Source organism: Pleuronectes platessa, chromosome 18, assembly GCF_947347685.1.
Source record: "Pleuronectes platessa chromosome 18, fPlePla1.1, whole genome shotgun sequence".
NCBI lineage: Eukaryota > Metazoa > Chordata > Actinopteri > Pleuronectiformes > Pleuronectidae > Pleuronectes > Pleuronectes platessa.
The window spans coordinates 14,956,637-14,972,514 of record NC_070643.1 but is presented as its reverse complement, the minus strand read 5'-3'; positions in this window follow the sequence as shown (position 1 = coordinate 14,972,514).

Genomic DNA, 15,878 nt, shown 5'->3' with positions numbered 1-15,878 from the left:
ATCAGGCGCACAACTGATGAGGGCCAAGTTGAAAATCCATTGCACCGCGAGTGTGTGCGTTGAGCATGCACAAAAAGAGGAAACAAAAACAGAGAGTGGGGGCAGAAAGCGGAGTGCAAAGGCACAGACTCTCCCCCTCCACTCCTCCTTTTTCCTCTCTTTATCTCCCTCTCTCTGTCTCGCTCTCTCGTTCTTGGGCTGTCCAAATGAAATGTGGGCCTCATGTAGGACCATGAAGAGAGGGTCACAGGGTTGTTTTTCCACCGTGCCTGGGCGTCAATGCGCTTCATTTAACCTTATGTTTCAATGCAAATTCTTCTTTCATAAGCTCCCCGCTCCTCACGTGTGCAACACGGCAGGGTTCACTTTTCAACCTCCCCGTCACTATGGCTACCAGGGCAAACCAAAGTGTACTGTGGCAAAAGCGACGTTTTACTGCCTGTTTATTCTGACTACGTCCATTACGGTTATATTCCACGTGGCACCAGTGATAGTCCCCATGGTAAAAGATAAAGTGCTCGTCCAATTTCTCACTGTCTCACTTTTTACAGGACAGTTTTCCCATGAAAGGGATCCTCATGCAAAGTTTACGGTGATGAGTGTATTTCAGGTTTTGAGACAATCAGGATGTAGCGAGACGACAGGTTTTAATTTCAAAGTAACATCAGCCAGCTTCATTGTTTTTATTGGAGATTTCAGTCCGTGGGGGAAAAAAAAATCAAAGCCGTGCTACTTTGATAATGTTGCCAAACTGTATCAGTGAGAAACTGCCAAGAACATAAAAAGTCCTCATGACGACTGCCAGCAGTTGAAACACAATGGAGCCGTTTCTGTGTCACACACACTCTGCAGAGAAAACCCACCAGACTTCACACTGTGTGGACGAAGCAGCTCGACACATCAGCACATAGATCTCCCAGAACTGAAATTTGCCTGAGTAATTAATGATTGCCAGGCCTCAGTTCATGTCCCGACCTTACTGTTGTGTTAGAGCATGGAGGAAGCCGTCCTTCCCACGCTGCAGGAACACAACCTCGCGTCCCTCCGGCCTCGTCTCTCCTCTCGCTTGACAAGCACTGCCTCGGCGAGCCCAGCCTCTTTTTAATTCAGCCGTATTTATGTATTTATTAAGTGCTCAAAGGACAAGATGGGAGAGCTTTTTTTCCCCTCTCCTTTACCTAATGTCTGCTTTGCCAACAGAAAGTTTACTGCATCATTACAAGCGCTCTGAGAGCTGCCTGTTGCAATTTGGACCGCCGATGGATGTTCGGCGGCCAAATGCATCAGCGCGTAGCTTTTTTTTTTTTTTTTCCTTATGACACTAATACAGACTCTCTCCATGTTTACCCTTTACCGTCTCTGCCTCGCTGTTCTTCTCCAACGCCTGTTTCCTGCAGAATTATGTCACATACACGCCACAAATTCCCTGTTATGCAATATGACCTTTTCTGTTATCAGCTGTTGGCACTGGGAAAGCATCTCCGGCATTTTGCTGGCACCAGCGCACGCTCGCACACGGAGGCAAAGGTCTCTAGGTGTACAGCTGCCATCAGCGGGTGAGAGGAACTGGTTCTAAGTCCAAACCTCGCGAGCTGTCAGCAGCGTAGGTTCAGAGGAGCCCTGACACGGAACGGGGGTGTGACCATCTTTGTTGGACACGACGTGTGTTTCCGTCATGAGCAGTTTGTGAGTAGGCCCTGTGTAGGTGTGTTACAGCATATGCTCCAAATGTTGGACACAAGGCATGGTTGGACCCGGTGTGAAAGTGGGAGGCCAACACAGGCGGATGTGAGTGTGTGTGTGTGTGTCACGTACACCACATGCGCTCCCTCCGCGCTCGTCTTAATTCTGCCGAGTGATTTATATCCTCCTGCTCCTGTGGGTTTGGACGAAGATGGGGGGGAGCAAGACAGCTGGTCAGGCCCTGAGAGGCTGTGTGTGTTTGTGTGTTTGTGTGTGTGTGTGTGTGTGGTTGCCACAGCTTATCCGTTCAGGATCCCTATGAAGCTGAATCAACACTTTAGCTTTGTCTTTGGTTTGGCCTTGCAGGCTTTATAGGGGCCAATGAAGGACGTTTAGAAGTACAAGACAATTAACAGTCTCTTTTATTATTCACTGTATCGTTCTCCAGGCGTTTTGAAATATCTTTTTGTTCCTGAAATATACACAAAATAATCAGACAAACGTTCAGGTACTGCTGTTTGTAGCTCAAATCAAATTTCAGCTTAGCCCCTGGCTCTCCTCTAAGCTCTCTAAAGCTGGAATACGGGGCATTAAGTTGTTTTGTTTTTTTCACTCGTATTTTTTTTTTAGAATCACCAAGCTATTGTAGCTTAGACTGGCATTAGCCTTTAATGACCATTATGTACATGTTTGAGACAACCTCTGAACCGACCTGCGCTCGGCTTCCCCCCCCACGCTTCATCTCGGCTACATCAGTTTAATAAACACTCCTTACATTTTCATCCTGTGGTCAATCCCATCTGATCCCCTATTGTGACACCGTCGTCCGTACACATCCAGTGAATTAAGCCTCGGGGGATGAAGCAACAGCGCGGAGGCTCAGTCGGTATTGATCCTCCATTACTCCCTCTCTTTCTGCCCGGAATGCCACAGTTTCACCGTTGAGCGTTTGCCGACAGGGCTTTGCAGGCAACATCCGGAAACATCTGGACTGTGCCGCTGAGATCAGTAAATCTTTCTGCCATTCGTGTTCTCCGGTAAAATGCTGAATTATTTGTATTCTACCAGTCAGTGTGCATTCAACACTGCTATGATGCAGTGACTCTCCCTGCCAACAAGCCACTGGCCACTCCTCAGGTCCTCTTGGCTGCCTCACTTAATATCCCAGGAGGGTATTTTCCCGTGATAACTGACAACTTGTTTTTAAATATTTAACTCATTATCCCTCTTTCAATTTTTTTTGGACAGCCGTCATTTGTTGCTCTCCAACACACATTGGCCAGTTGTGGAACAGTGACCTCCCTTCTGTTAAAGAGCTCTCGAACGCAACCCTGTTTTTTTTTTTTTCACAGAGCATTTGGCTTCTTAGTGAGACCTTAATGTGGGATGTTACCACCCCCCCCAATCCCATCCCGCCAACAACAGAGTAATGAGCCAGCGGGGTAAAGTGGTTGGATTGACCACAGTTGCTGTTGCAGTTCTACTTTTCAGCCCCCGAAAGTAGAACTGTGGCGAAGGTGTCATGGTGTAAATAGGTTAAATGCTAAATTTGTTGATTCAAGGAGGAATGGCCGTGCTGAATCTTTTAAATCTGACTGAATGCAGTGAAGGTGTTAACTGCATCGGCCCTCACTCGTGCTGATTATGCAGTCCAGACTGTATTTACAGGACCGGGCAGGAGCACGTTTGAATGCTGTAACATGGTACGAGGGGAGAGGGGGGAGGGGATGGGTCTGCACTGCTGCTGCTGAGTTGTCGGATGCGCTGGTTCACATGTCAGCTTATATGTGAGAAAACAGGAGGTGGTGGTTGGTGGTTGTGAACTAAGAGGCAGAATAAAGGGTTTATTTGATTTGTAGGTCAATATATATACGCAATTCACTTTGCGTCTATCCCCACACCCCCCATCCTCCCTCTGCCGTGAGAAAGCTTCACCCCCCCAACCCCAATCTTGTGTCGTAATAGAATACCATGTGCATTTTTTTCCTCCGTTGCACTCTATCTCTCTCACCTCCTCCCGCTCAGCTCTTTCACTCTATTACTCAGCGCAGCTACAAGAAGTGGGGCGGTTTTCTCCTCGTCGAGCTGTGGAATTGACTCGCTTGCAGAGGTGGAGCCCGTGTGTGATCGGCAGCACCTGTTCCCTTGTCTTTGCTTTAGTTTTTCCCAACGGGCGAATTTGTGCGATAATTGTTTGCCTGAAAGATCAGACTGCTGAGCGACGTGATTGCTGGTTCTGGAGCTCGCCTCCTCTCTGTCTCGACGCACTCAGTGGGCATCTCGAGCTCTTTCATCCGTTTTGTTTTGATTTGGTCCGCCAAAGGAAACTTTGGAATCCCTCTCCAGTTTGATCCTGCACAGCTGTGTGAATTAACCCCCTCCGCCAACACCCTGCAAGAGACACACACACACACACACACACTACAACATACACGCATAATTTAGCCCTCTGTGGTCATTTTCCACACAGGAAACTACTTTCCATTTTGATGCTTCATTGCACACATTACATTAACAGTGTTAAATGCCTATTTTCTTGCCTTTTATCAAACACGGTTCATCCATGCTGTGATCTTCTTTTTCAGCCTATGTGGTGCACTTTAGTGGTATCCTTCCCCTTTGTTCCTAATCTATTCATATAAATGAAAAGCAGTATTAAAAACAGTATGAGCTGACGAAAGTCAGTTCAGTAGTATTGATTTTTCTATTCTTTTTTTGCCTATTGATTTTTCTTTTTTATGAGCAGTAGGAGCTTTTAAGTTTTTTCCACAGAGAGAAGCAGAGTGTGTCAAAGGTATTGTTCCCCCCCGTTTTTAACCTCTGCTCAATGGATGAGGGCTTTCACTATTCTCCTGGCTGCATGATTTCCTCCAGGCCTCACAGCAGGGGGCTAGAGTGCATGGTACACTGAGGGAAGGGCGCCATAGTCTGGGCTGAATGTCTGGCCGGCCTCCCCTGGCCCTGGATCAAACATCACAAGGCCCATGGGGTGGGGGGGTGGGGAAGAGGGGGCCAGCCCTGGAAATCACAACCTGTGATTCAAGAAGATAGAAATAATGAAATTAGGCACCATCTCAACTGGAACCATCCACAGTGACGGCAGTAAAGGTGAGGCCTGCCTGCTGATCTGTGGTGATAACTCTCCATATACAATGCAACACATGCAAATCTCACAAAAGCTCACTCAGCCCTTTGCTCTTTTGGGGAATTTGGACAGGAAATGAGGTAACCACTGGTTGACTCAGAGCCCGACTGTCGTACATTCACGCTCACTTTCATACATTGGAAATGAGTAGTGCATGTGTTATGAGCACTTAAGAAAAAAATCGAAATAAACTTACTGTAAAGCATTCTACAATCTGAAAGCCAGCAAGCAGGAAGTTACCATGGTGACAAGAAAGTACCCCCCCCCCCCCTCCCCATCCTCCAGCCACTTTGCGCTCTCCTCTATGGCGATGTTGTGTATGTGGGATGTGAGTGAGTGTGATTGTGGGGCTTTCTATGGAAACTGACAACATGCCGCTGACAAGGTTTCTGAGCGAGTGGAACAGCTCTTCCTTTTTGTCTCCGCTCATGAGGGTGTGCGAGAGCGGCAGATGAAGATTAAAGTTTTATTGTTGTTGGAGCATCTGGCTCCCGGCTGCTTTCTGGGGGAAGTGACTAGATCTGTTTTCCAATCACGCGAGTCTGAGAAAAATCAGGTGTGAGGCACTGAAAATGAAAACTGAGAGAAAGCAGAAAAGGACATTTTCATGTTCTATCATTAGCATCCTGTGATTGTGTTTAATTTCTTTCAAAATTTGAAATACAAATGTACAGATTCCTGATTTGATGTTTTTAGTAGAAGCCCTATGAGAAAAATTGTGATTTGTGAATATGGGCTGTGTGTATTTTTGATCATATTGTTACATATTTAGCCACCAGGTCTTCTTGTATAACCTTGCTGCTGGGACCTCTGTTCAGTAAATGCAATTGTCATGTGACTGCTTCATTGATATTCATTTGAATTTTGGGACAAACACCTTCACTACTCTGTCAAGTTGTGGAATTTCCTATTACTCTTAACTTTCAGTCAGATGACAGTTGATTTTAATCCTGGTTTTAGTTCTTGTCTTGTCCCCGAGAAGGATATGTGATGCATGAATTTATGACATGTCCTCCTCTAATGGATTATTAAAAATGAATTGGAACCCGGTAGTTTGATTCATTCTAGTAATGGATTGTCGACTGGTTTCCACAACTTTGGACTGGAATGGAGATTGCTTGGTCTAACCCTTTTCACGTTTTCTGAGGCAGCTCCACTCTAATTGAAACGTTGTCAAAAAAGTCGACCCTGTGGCTTCATTCGGTTAAACAGACGTCCAAAAAGCTGCAGTTCTCATAATCCAGCCGTGCTCATCATCAAACACAGGCTGACTTGTCTCAGTTACGATGCTGAGGCTCCGAGGGTGAACAAATCAGAACTGGCACATTTGTACACGCTGGAAAAATGTGGTCATGAATAAAATGGCAGGCCTTTGCAGGAACAGGTGCAAGCAGTAAACCTTGAGCACTGGCCACAACCAGGGTGGGCTGCAGGTCTGATAATGAACCAGAGCTTTGACTCTCGAGCTTTATTATAGTGCCTGATTAACCATTGATAAATTAAAATGAATGAGACCAGTGTGATGTCTTTTTCTGTTTGTTAACCTCCAACATCCTTGTTTATTTATTTGAAACGCTCACTCATGGAGAATATGCACATTCCAGTAATGATGTTATGTTACTCGTAGATGACTACCAGTAAGCCGAGTGACTCATTAACAAACCCGCTACTTCTACTTGTTGTCATCAAAATATCTCAGAAGTGAAGATGAATCTCCGACTCCCTGAGCCCTGCAGCTTGAGTTGCTCTAAGGTTGACACTTTTGTCTCTCTTCTCTGAGCTTGGACCTAAATTAATTAATTTCACTTCCAGTCCTGCTGCCCTTTCAGGTCAATTACCAGTGATGAAGGCTGCTCTCGGCATGTGAGCGCGTCTCTCTCATCTTTAGATTTCTAGCTATACACGGACACCGTCTAATTGCCCCTCATGCATCACCCTCCTTCTTCATCCCCGCTGAACTGAGGCCATTACTCACAGCTTTCTCATACTCCTTTGCTTTCCAATCCACTTCTCCATACACTGCATGTTTCTTCTCCTTTGCAATACAACTTGTCTCCCTGCATTCATGCATCCAGCGCTCTTCTTGCCATCTCTCCGTGCCCTGTCTCCCGTCAGTCTCGACCCCTGCCTTCTTTTTTCGGGCCCCTCAGGCACCAGAGACTTTGCCTTTTGTGTGCAGTGTAGTGGAGTGAGGTGGGGTGGAGGTACGAGGGTTTTGTCCCAAGCTGCGAGGTGAAAATCATTTCTTAATTGCCTCTTGTCTGTTTTTGTGCCGGTGGCTGTGCCAGGGAATGGACTCCTGCAATACAAGTCCCTTAACAGAGGAAGTCCCTCGCCTAAGCCCTGGCTTTGTTTCTTAATGTTCTCTGGCTACACTGTAATCTGCAGACACCCACATGCACACTCACACGAGCGCGCACACACACACACACACACACACACACACACACACACACACACACACAGAGCTTTAAAAGGCTTAAGATGTTGGACACAACAGAATACAGAGGAAATAGGCTTTGGATGTAGCACTATGAGGTCCAGGTGAGTTGTAAACGAACAGTTGTGCTGCTTTGTAAATGGACTCCATGTGGGAAGCACAGTGTTTCTAGGTGTGTTAGACGTCGAGTTGGCAGTTTGAGTCTTTTGCATGGTAAATCAATGTCTGGGATCCGGACTAACACTGAATTCTATTCAAAAAAGTTATCCATATTGTATAGCAGTCTATTTTTCATGGCTACCATCAATGATTTAGTTTCTCTTTGGACAACTGTAATCTGGTTTTAAATCTAGACTCAATGTTTTACGCCCTGTCAACATGACTGTGGCTATTTAGCAAAACTTACTTCTCACAAAAACAAGGGTGTATCTATGTGACCATGTAAAAGGGATCGATTGGGAAACGATGACTTAAATGTTATTTAGCCGTTCAAGTTCCAGCTCATGTTCTCCCACGTCAGCAATGGACGTGTCGCCCAGGCTCTTTCCCAGTGACCACAGAGGCAAGTTAAACTCTCGTCACAGAACGTTCCTAAAAGTGTGTATTTTGTGTGACCGTGCTTTAAGGCCCCGCTCCTGCTTTTCCTGTCAACTGTCAGTGCAGGGCTGCGGTGGCTTCTGTTAACCACCACGCTAACTTGTAATCTTATCTCTCTGACAAAATGCATTAGGCTCAGCCTGCTGCTGGTTAACCCTTTCCAGGCCACAACGCAGACACACTTTTTCCGTTTTGGTCCCGAGTTGTGCAGCAGCGAGAGGAAGAGTTGTCGTTCTGAGTTTATAGTTTGACTTGTCGAAGCGGCCCCAGCTTCGGTTTGATTGACAGGTCGTGTTCTGCACAGGATCGGTCTGTCATAACTGCTTGGACATAGAACGAGTTTCTTTCTCCTGAGTCATCCTGCTGTCAACCCCATAAAGAGGTTGTATTCATTTTAACAGCCGGCTACTTGTTTATAACAGTGAGCAGCAATTTACTTTAACCAATTTAAATTTACGAAAGAAAATCCTAATTTCACTTGGCTGCAATGTGGCACCTAGACCCTGATTGTTGTTCTCTGAGCGCCGGGGCAGTGTTGCTGGAACATAATCATTTAGTCTCCCTCCTGTTGCTCTGGCAAACTACACGGCAGAATCTACCCACTGCTCATTTTTATTGGGAGCAAATTCACCGCAGCTACTGTGACTGCTGCTGGCTCGGCCTTTTACACCGGATTCACCAGCGTAGATGGATATCTCACCCCCCCGCCCCCCTGCAAAACATTTTAGAGACGACACATGTTATGTTCTCGTTTAATATTCCCAGAGAGGTCATGCTCGTGAATTTGATTACCCTGGCTGAAAAATGATGGTTGTGATATCGAGTGACTTGGCCTATATTTAATGTTCTATCCCGGTGTTAACGTTTGTCATTGTGGTGTCATGAGTGGAAAATACCAGAGCAACCTCTTGTATTTTGAGGTGATAATGTATTTATTTTTTCTCCCCGCTCAGGTCAGACTTGTTGACCCTTATTTGATTCAGCAGAGCAGTTAAGCCTTGTGACGCATCCTCTCGAGTGGAACCGGTGGCCAAGGTGGTATCATGGGAAATGAAGCTGCTTTAAAAACGAGCTGTCTGCTCCTTCCTTCCGCATGCACACAAATCCACCCGGCCTCTTTCCTCAACATGTCTTTTCTTCCTATGATCGTACAACCGCACACACTCACCTTTCCTTTCCCTGAGCATGGCACCAAATTTATGTCAGTCATCCGTCCGGACGCGCACTCGCACACGGCTCTAAATCTCTCATTCACATGTCCTGTTACTGCGTCTGTGGCACAAGCTAAACCCCATTGATTACTCCTTTCACTCGTGTCACAGACGGGGGGGCGCCGTGTGGAGAGCGGAGAACCTCGATCGATTTGGGGGGGGGGGGGGGGGGCAGAGCTGCACAAAAGCCCTGTAACATGACAGGGATTAGATGTTTATTGTTTTAGACCTGGAGTGAGATGTTGACAAGAGGCCCAGAGTTCCTGGTTGTGACTGTCGTTACGAGATCATAAGAGGGTTTTAAAATCTATTTTTTTCCTCTAAACTCTGCTGCAGCGAAGAGAGTTAGATTTAGTTTATGTCACATTTAGCTCTATTCCACGTCGACACTTCAGAGCTCTCCAGGTTCCTGCAGTTAATCATTCTCCTTCCTCCATAAAATTCATCTTTTCTCCTGCACTGGAAGAACAATCAACCAATCCCGAGGGGGGAATTGAATGAGTCAAACCCTTGAAATGCATCTTGTGCTCGACGGCATGTTTGCTTATGATTTCCATAAACGAGGGCGTTGATGTATGAATAACCTGTCAGACGGATTGATTCGCCGAGGCAGCTGTCACTCACCGGTGGAGTTTATTCCGAGCGCGCCCAACCTGACCCGTCGGCGGCTGGCTGACTGTGTGATTGAGTGACTGCATGGCTGACTGATAACCAATGCCAGTTATATCTGCATCCAGCGCTTCCTCTATTGGGTTAATTTCAGTGCAGCTCAGCTTTTTCAGGAGTGGACTGTTTACGTCCTAATGAGAGGAGAGAGTAGTTTATCTGGGGGAAGTGATCGGCAAAGCACGGAGGTGATAGAATATCCACTGACGGGCTGCGGTGCCGTTTTCCTTCCATTTCTCTTTGTCCCCTCTGTGTGCCTTCACCCTCCCCTTTTGTATCTCTCTAGCCCGGTAGGTGTTATCGCTGCAGCTATTGTCAGGGTTTGAAAGAGCAGGGGGGGGGGGGGGGGAACTCATGAGACCCCCTGACAATGGGCACATGCTCTCTCTCCCCCTCTGTGGGCTTCCAGTGTCTTCGGTCGGTGTGTGTGTTGTGGCTGGAGACCTTTTGTGAGTCTGGGAAGCACCTCTCTTCCTCGCTCATGTTCACCTGTGTTAGCCGCAGGTGTCATGGCACAAACAGTTGCCATCAACCAGCTTTGTGTCCATGGCCGTGGCAAACCGCAAGGCCATTAAATACACAAAAAACACAGCTGCACAGTAACACGACTCTACGTTGATTCAGGTGGAGACTTCATAAATATCAAGTTTTATCTGGAAATTACCTGGAACTTCACGTTTAACCTCCAGAAGCAGGAGGTCGATCCAAATCTAGTTTAAGTTTAGGCGGTGAAACCTGACACCAGGGTGCTTTTCTCATGTTGTTATTCAAGCCACCCTTTTAGTCCTTTTAAGGACTAAAAAATATAACCATTTATCTGGTGGGTTTCTTCCAGTGCTCTATATTAAAGTGAAGATAAACATTTTTGGAAATGATATTCAGGTTTTGGACGGGTTGGGTCACACTGGCTGGGGAATTTCTTTAAGGCCACTTCAGGCTTGCTTAGTTTTCTCTCAGTTCGGACCGAAAATTGATCTCTATAATTAAATTTGACTGCCTGGAAATGAAAGCTCCGTTGACTGTGTGTGGTAAGACCATTTTCAACACAAGAATTTACTAGCTGAAACCAAGTTCCAGGTGTTAGTCATAACCTGCAAACAAACAGAAGTGGACCCGAGGCCGCGCTCAAACACCTGGTTTTCACATCTGTTTTTTGTGATCCCATCACAAGTCGACAGCTCTAAATGCAGGTGTAGACGCACTCAGATCGAATTTGGTTCCGATCAAGCCAGACCACAGTCGGAGCAGGTCTGGACCACATATGAAGGACCTCCTACTCAGCTTCCACAGACATCCTCTGAGCCGCTGTTTTTGCTTGCTTGTGCCGACACACACACACATACACACAAACACACACAGTGTAAATTCTAACTTCCTCAAAACAACATTGTCTGGTCTTAACTAACACAAATGACGTACGTGTTCATTTGCTTGTAGAGCGGGGAACTGAGATCCGATCACAGGAGACACATTCAGGATGCATGTTGATACCAGGTTCTGAACACACGTACACGCTCGGCCACTTGTGATCGGATCTTTCAGGGCGGCTGTAAAAAACAGGTGTGTACAGGGCCTGAGCGAGGTGAAGACAACGTTCATGCTTGAAGCCCTTTGAGCTTGATATCAATCCGGAGAAGAAGAAGAAGAAGAAGAAGAATAAGAAGCAGGAGTCGAGTGGCAGCTCTTAGGCTCCTTCCATCACAAACATTTTCTGTTTCTAAAATGGAATCACTAAAGTAAGGCAACAGAAAAAGCATGTCAAGGCTGTTTGTGGTCTAAAGCCGTCTGCAGAGTCGCCGTCTTAGGAAGATAATAAGATAGAATTAAAGATGCAATCTTAAAAATTATGGTGAAATTCCTTCAGGATAGCTAAAAGTTTAAAAGGTGCCTGTGTGATGATATTAACACGCATCCAGCTCCAGACGTCTTCCTGCCTCATTTTTTAAAACTCTTATTCTTCCATTCTCACTCGCACAAGCAGACAAGATGGCTGCTGGAGGCTGTAGCTGGCTGTTAACACCTCCAGTCGAGAGAGAAGGGGGGGCTCTTTTTGTTGCTGACTCCTCGCCACAGGTTAAAGGAGGGGGCGGGGGCCCTGATGTTAGGAGCCCCCTCTTGATCCTAAACCACCACACAATGCACACAGTGGTCTTTAAAGCCGAGCTCGGGTTGAATGCGAGTTTGCCCAGTGTTTGCCCCTGAGTGACAGTAAAGAAGTAGGTCAGCGAAGAGACGCCGCTCAACTCGAGCTGAGCCGCTTGTGAGCGAGTGCATACGTGTGTGTGTGTTTGTGCGTGTGTGTGCAGGGGCATGTGTAGTGCAGTGTGTAATTTGCTTCCTTCCGCCAGGAACCAACCTGACCTCCCCCGGCTTCCAGTGTGTGTGTGTGTGTGTGTGTCTGTACGTGATGGCTGAAGCCCCGGCAGAGCTCTGTTCAGTGTCCCTGTGAGAAGCGGAGTCAGCAGTCATATGCCGACTGACAGCTGAGGGAGCAAGGGCGAGAAGACACAGGGCGAGGGAAGCTCTGTTCTTGAGTCGGAGCGAGTGTGCATGGGAGAGATGCAGAGACACACAGGAGGTCTCCGGCACAAGCGGCGAGTGAAGAAGTAGTATAGTGGTGGAGGCTAAACCGGACGAGCAAATTCTCTCCGTCTCTCATGCTCACTTTCACAGCACGCTGCTGTTGTTGGGGGGATGGCTGAGCTGCTCCACCCCTTTCCCCCCCACGAGCCAATCCACTATCATATTCCTCCCCATTCTGCCATTTGATTGGTGGGCTGTCGGAGCCTGTGGAATAAAATGGGATTGATGGGTAATCTGGGACCGGAGCAGGGGAAAGAAGGGCTGGGGCTCTGGGCAGGGGTAAGGTAACACTGACTTGGCCACAGGGACAGAAGATCACACGTGCAAAGACACTGTAATACAAGATAAAACAAATAGCAAGTGGTAAATCTATACAGTTAATTTAAGGGTTTAATTTTCATTCTGTAAAGCGTATGACCTCTCTGCCCCCGTCTTTTCCCCAGGGTCACTAAGGTTGGAGGTTGAATGCCTCCTTTCACACACTCTTTCCTTAGAATGAGCGGAGATAAAGTATGGTAATTAATTTAAGTCAGACATTTAGTGAAGAATATCATCATCCTGCAAAACATGTGTGTTCTGGAAGAGTTGGTGTGGTGTATATCTAACGAGAAATGATTTTTGCGCAAGGCCTTTACAAATGGTAGAAAGGCCAGGGCTGCACTGTCTCCCCCCCCTGGGTATTGTCATGGCTCTGAATGGCTAATGGGAAGTGAAACCAGAGCTGGAGATTGCCCCGTAATGGCTGCTGAGCGTCCTTGGGTATGCTGTACACTTTGCCGGAGCTGCATTTGGTTTAGCTGTGTTTTATAAAGGCAGAACAGTGTATAAACATAAGCAAACATTGTGTAAATGCAAGGTGGATATATGCGAGGTTGAGATTTTTTTTTTTTTGCTCTAAAAAGTCTTATAGATGTTGTTCAAATACACTTGAAGCCATTCGTCTGTGCGGTTCCCGTCTCTGTAGAAGTTGGTTGGTTGAACTCACATTAAAGCTCCACGTACATGGAGGATTTACCTGAAGCGAGTCTGCACATCTCAAAAATGGTCTTCTGTTGTTTTTCTCTCTAAGTGTGTCTGAGTGTAGCTGTGACCACAAGCAGCATTTTTTCTCCTTAAGATGCTTTAAGCGTCCAAATGAATATAGATGAGCACATGTTCCAATCTATCGTCCGACAAACACAATAAAAACCGCTGCTCGCTACCAGTGGCGTCAATAAAACATTGATTCGGATATGCTGGCGCTTTGCTGTGGCTCTTTACTCTCATCTCCACTTAGTGACTGAGGGTCAGGAAAACTTTGTATATGTGTTTGCTTTTACTCACTTGAATGAAATTGCGTTGCTTTGACAATCAATGAGGCAAGGCAGTGTATCAACTGAACCTTCAGTGTTGGTTGTTTGTCTGTTTACAATTTTAACAAATATCGATAGAACAGGTTTTCCATTGCTGTCACTGCTGCTTCTGCATATTTCTCATCATATATGTATTATTGTCTTTGTCTACACCTTGATCTCAAAGAGCACATTTAGCAGAAATCCCCGTGTTTAGGGTCATAACAGATAAGAGGTGCTATGCGTCACCTTATCATGCAGACGGAGTCTTTTCACCTTTTTTAGTTTCTTTCTGAAATGACCACAAACCGCACACTTTCACACCCTGCAGACGAGAAAGTGTGTGTTGTGTCTCTGCACAGTCCCATAAGAGCCGGCGCCGTTTCCCCCCCCTCCCCCCTGGTTTTAGCCAAAAAACCAGGAGGAATTAAAAAGCTTGAGTCAACGGTCCAGCAGCTCTGAATGAGCCCAGAGGATAAACAGGCCCCAAGTTAATTATTCAAACCAGCAGGAGAGATGCTTGGCACGCAAACATGCACAGGGTTTCCCCACTAATGGGGCAGGGGCCTGCTGCTCGGCCTCCCTGTGGTTTGGCAGTGCAGAATAGTGCTGTGGTAAAAAAACGTTTGACATAACAATACACATTTTTAAGTGTAAACCAAGTGACTGATGTTTTTAAATGGAATTGTTCTGTCATGACGATGCTCTTGCATAAAAAAATTACTTTCAGATAATGATTTGTTATCTTAGTCATCTTTACACTTCCCCTGCGCCACCTCCTCCTCGGCGCTTTTGACAGTAAGACTGCCTGATTTCTGAGGAGTTTCATTATGACGCGGCTGTCAAGAAAAGTCTCCATCACCCAAAAAAACATCCAGAGATTAGTGAGGGGAAATACTGCAACACGTCAATGCTGGTTTTCCAAAAGTCATCATATCCACGGGTCCACTCATCTTTATTTTTTTGCTACCCTCAGGTTCCAGGAATCCTGCATCACATTTTAATGTTGGCCCTGTGAAAAGCTCTTGTCAAACAAAAACACACACAGACTGTGACACACTTTTCTTAACAAATAGTGCTGTACACCGTCGCGCTGTTTTTGAGCAGCAGCTCGGAACAGAAGCCATCATTTCCCCCTGTATGCCTCTCCTGTCTTTGATCCCACTTATCCACTCATAACAAAGGAGAAATGGCACCATGCTGTTTCCATACAGCGCATAGCATCATTACGTCTTGTTGATGGTGATTTCAGAGGACTGCTGTTTGTGCTTGTGAGACGGAGTGAGTGACAGCGTGTGTGTAGGTGTGTGTGAGCAGGGGCACCAGCGTTTCTTCACTGTATAGGCCTCGCTGTGACTTTAGGAGCTATTCACTCTTTCATGGGGGGAAGCGGTGGATGTAATGGACGGTGAATCGAGGTGTGGGAACATGTGAATGCACCGACACGTACTCCTCCAATGTGATGAGTAAAGCTGAGATGATGCTGAGCCACACACTCGCACCTACTCCTCCATTGTGATGAGCTGTACTGATACAATTCAAAGAGTCACAGCAGAGATGCTGGGAGTTTGTGTAGGTGCTAATGGGATGAAATGCTTGTTTACTCCGGAAAAAACACCAATCGGGTGTTGCATCTAGAAAGAACGGCATCTCGATTCGACAGTCATTAAATTGAAGCATATTTTTTTCCCGTAGCTTATTGGTAAAGTATCTCCTAAGCTGCGTCTCAGTTCTCATTCATTCTTGTAGGAAAAGTGTCCAAAAACGCAAATATGCAAAATCAGACGATGCATAATTTCCCAGATTGTTGAGACTGCTGTTGATTTTAAACCGTTGTCTCACGATGCAGCGCACAAAATAAATGAGGGAACTCGGCTCACAGCTGGAAGAACACAAACAGACTGTGGTCCGCTGCAGAAACATCTTTGTAAACAAAAAATAGAGTGATAAATCTTTGAAAAATCCTGCTTTCTCTCAAGTTTAATTGGCGTAATTGCTGTTTGTCTGAAATGCATCTGTGCCGTAGCTGCAAAACACCAATAAGTGGGACACGGCTCTTGTCCCTCCAGTCATAAGAGCGTATCTGTATCTGCTGGCCTAGAAGCACGTGTGGGTGGCTGGCTGCCTCACAATGGCTTCAGTGTACCGGCCTCTTTTTCCCCTACTGAGTCCTTACTGTACTGAGCGCTCACACAGAGAATTTCTGGCTCTGTCTGACAGGA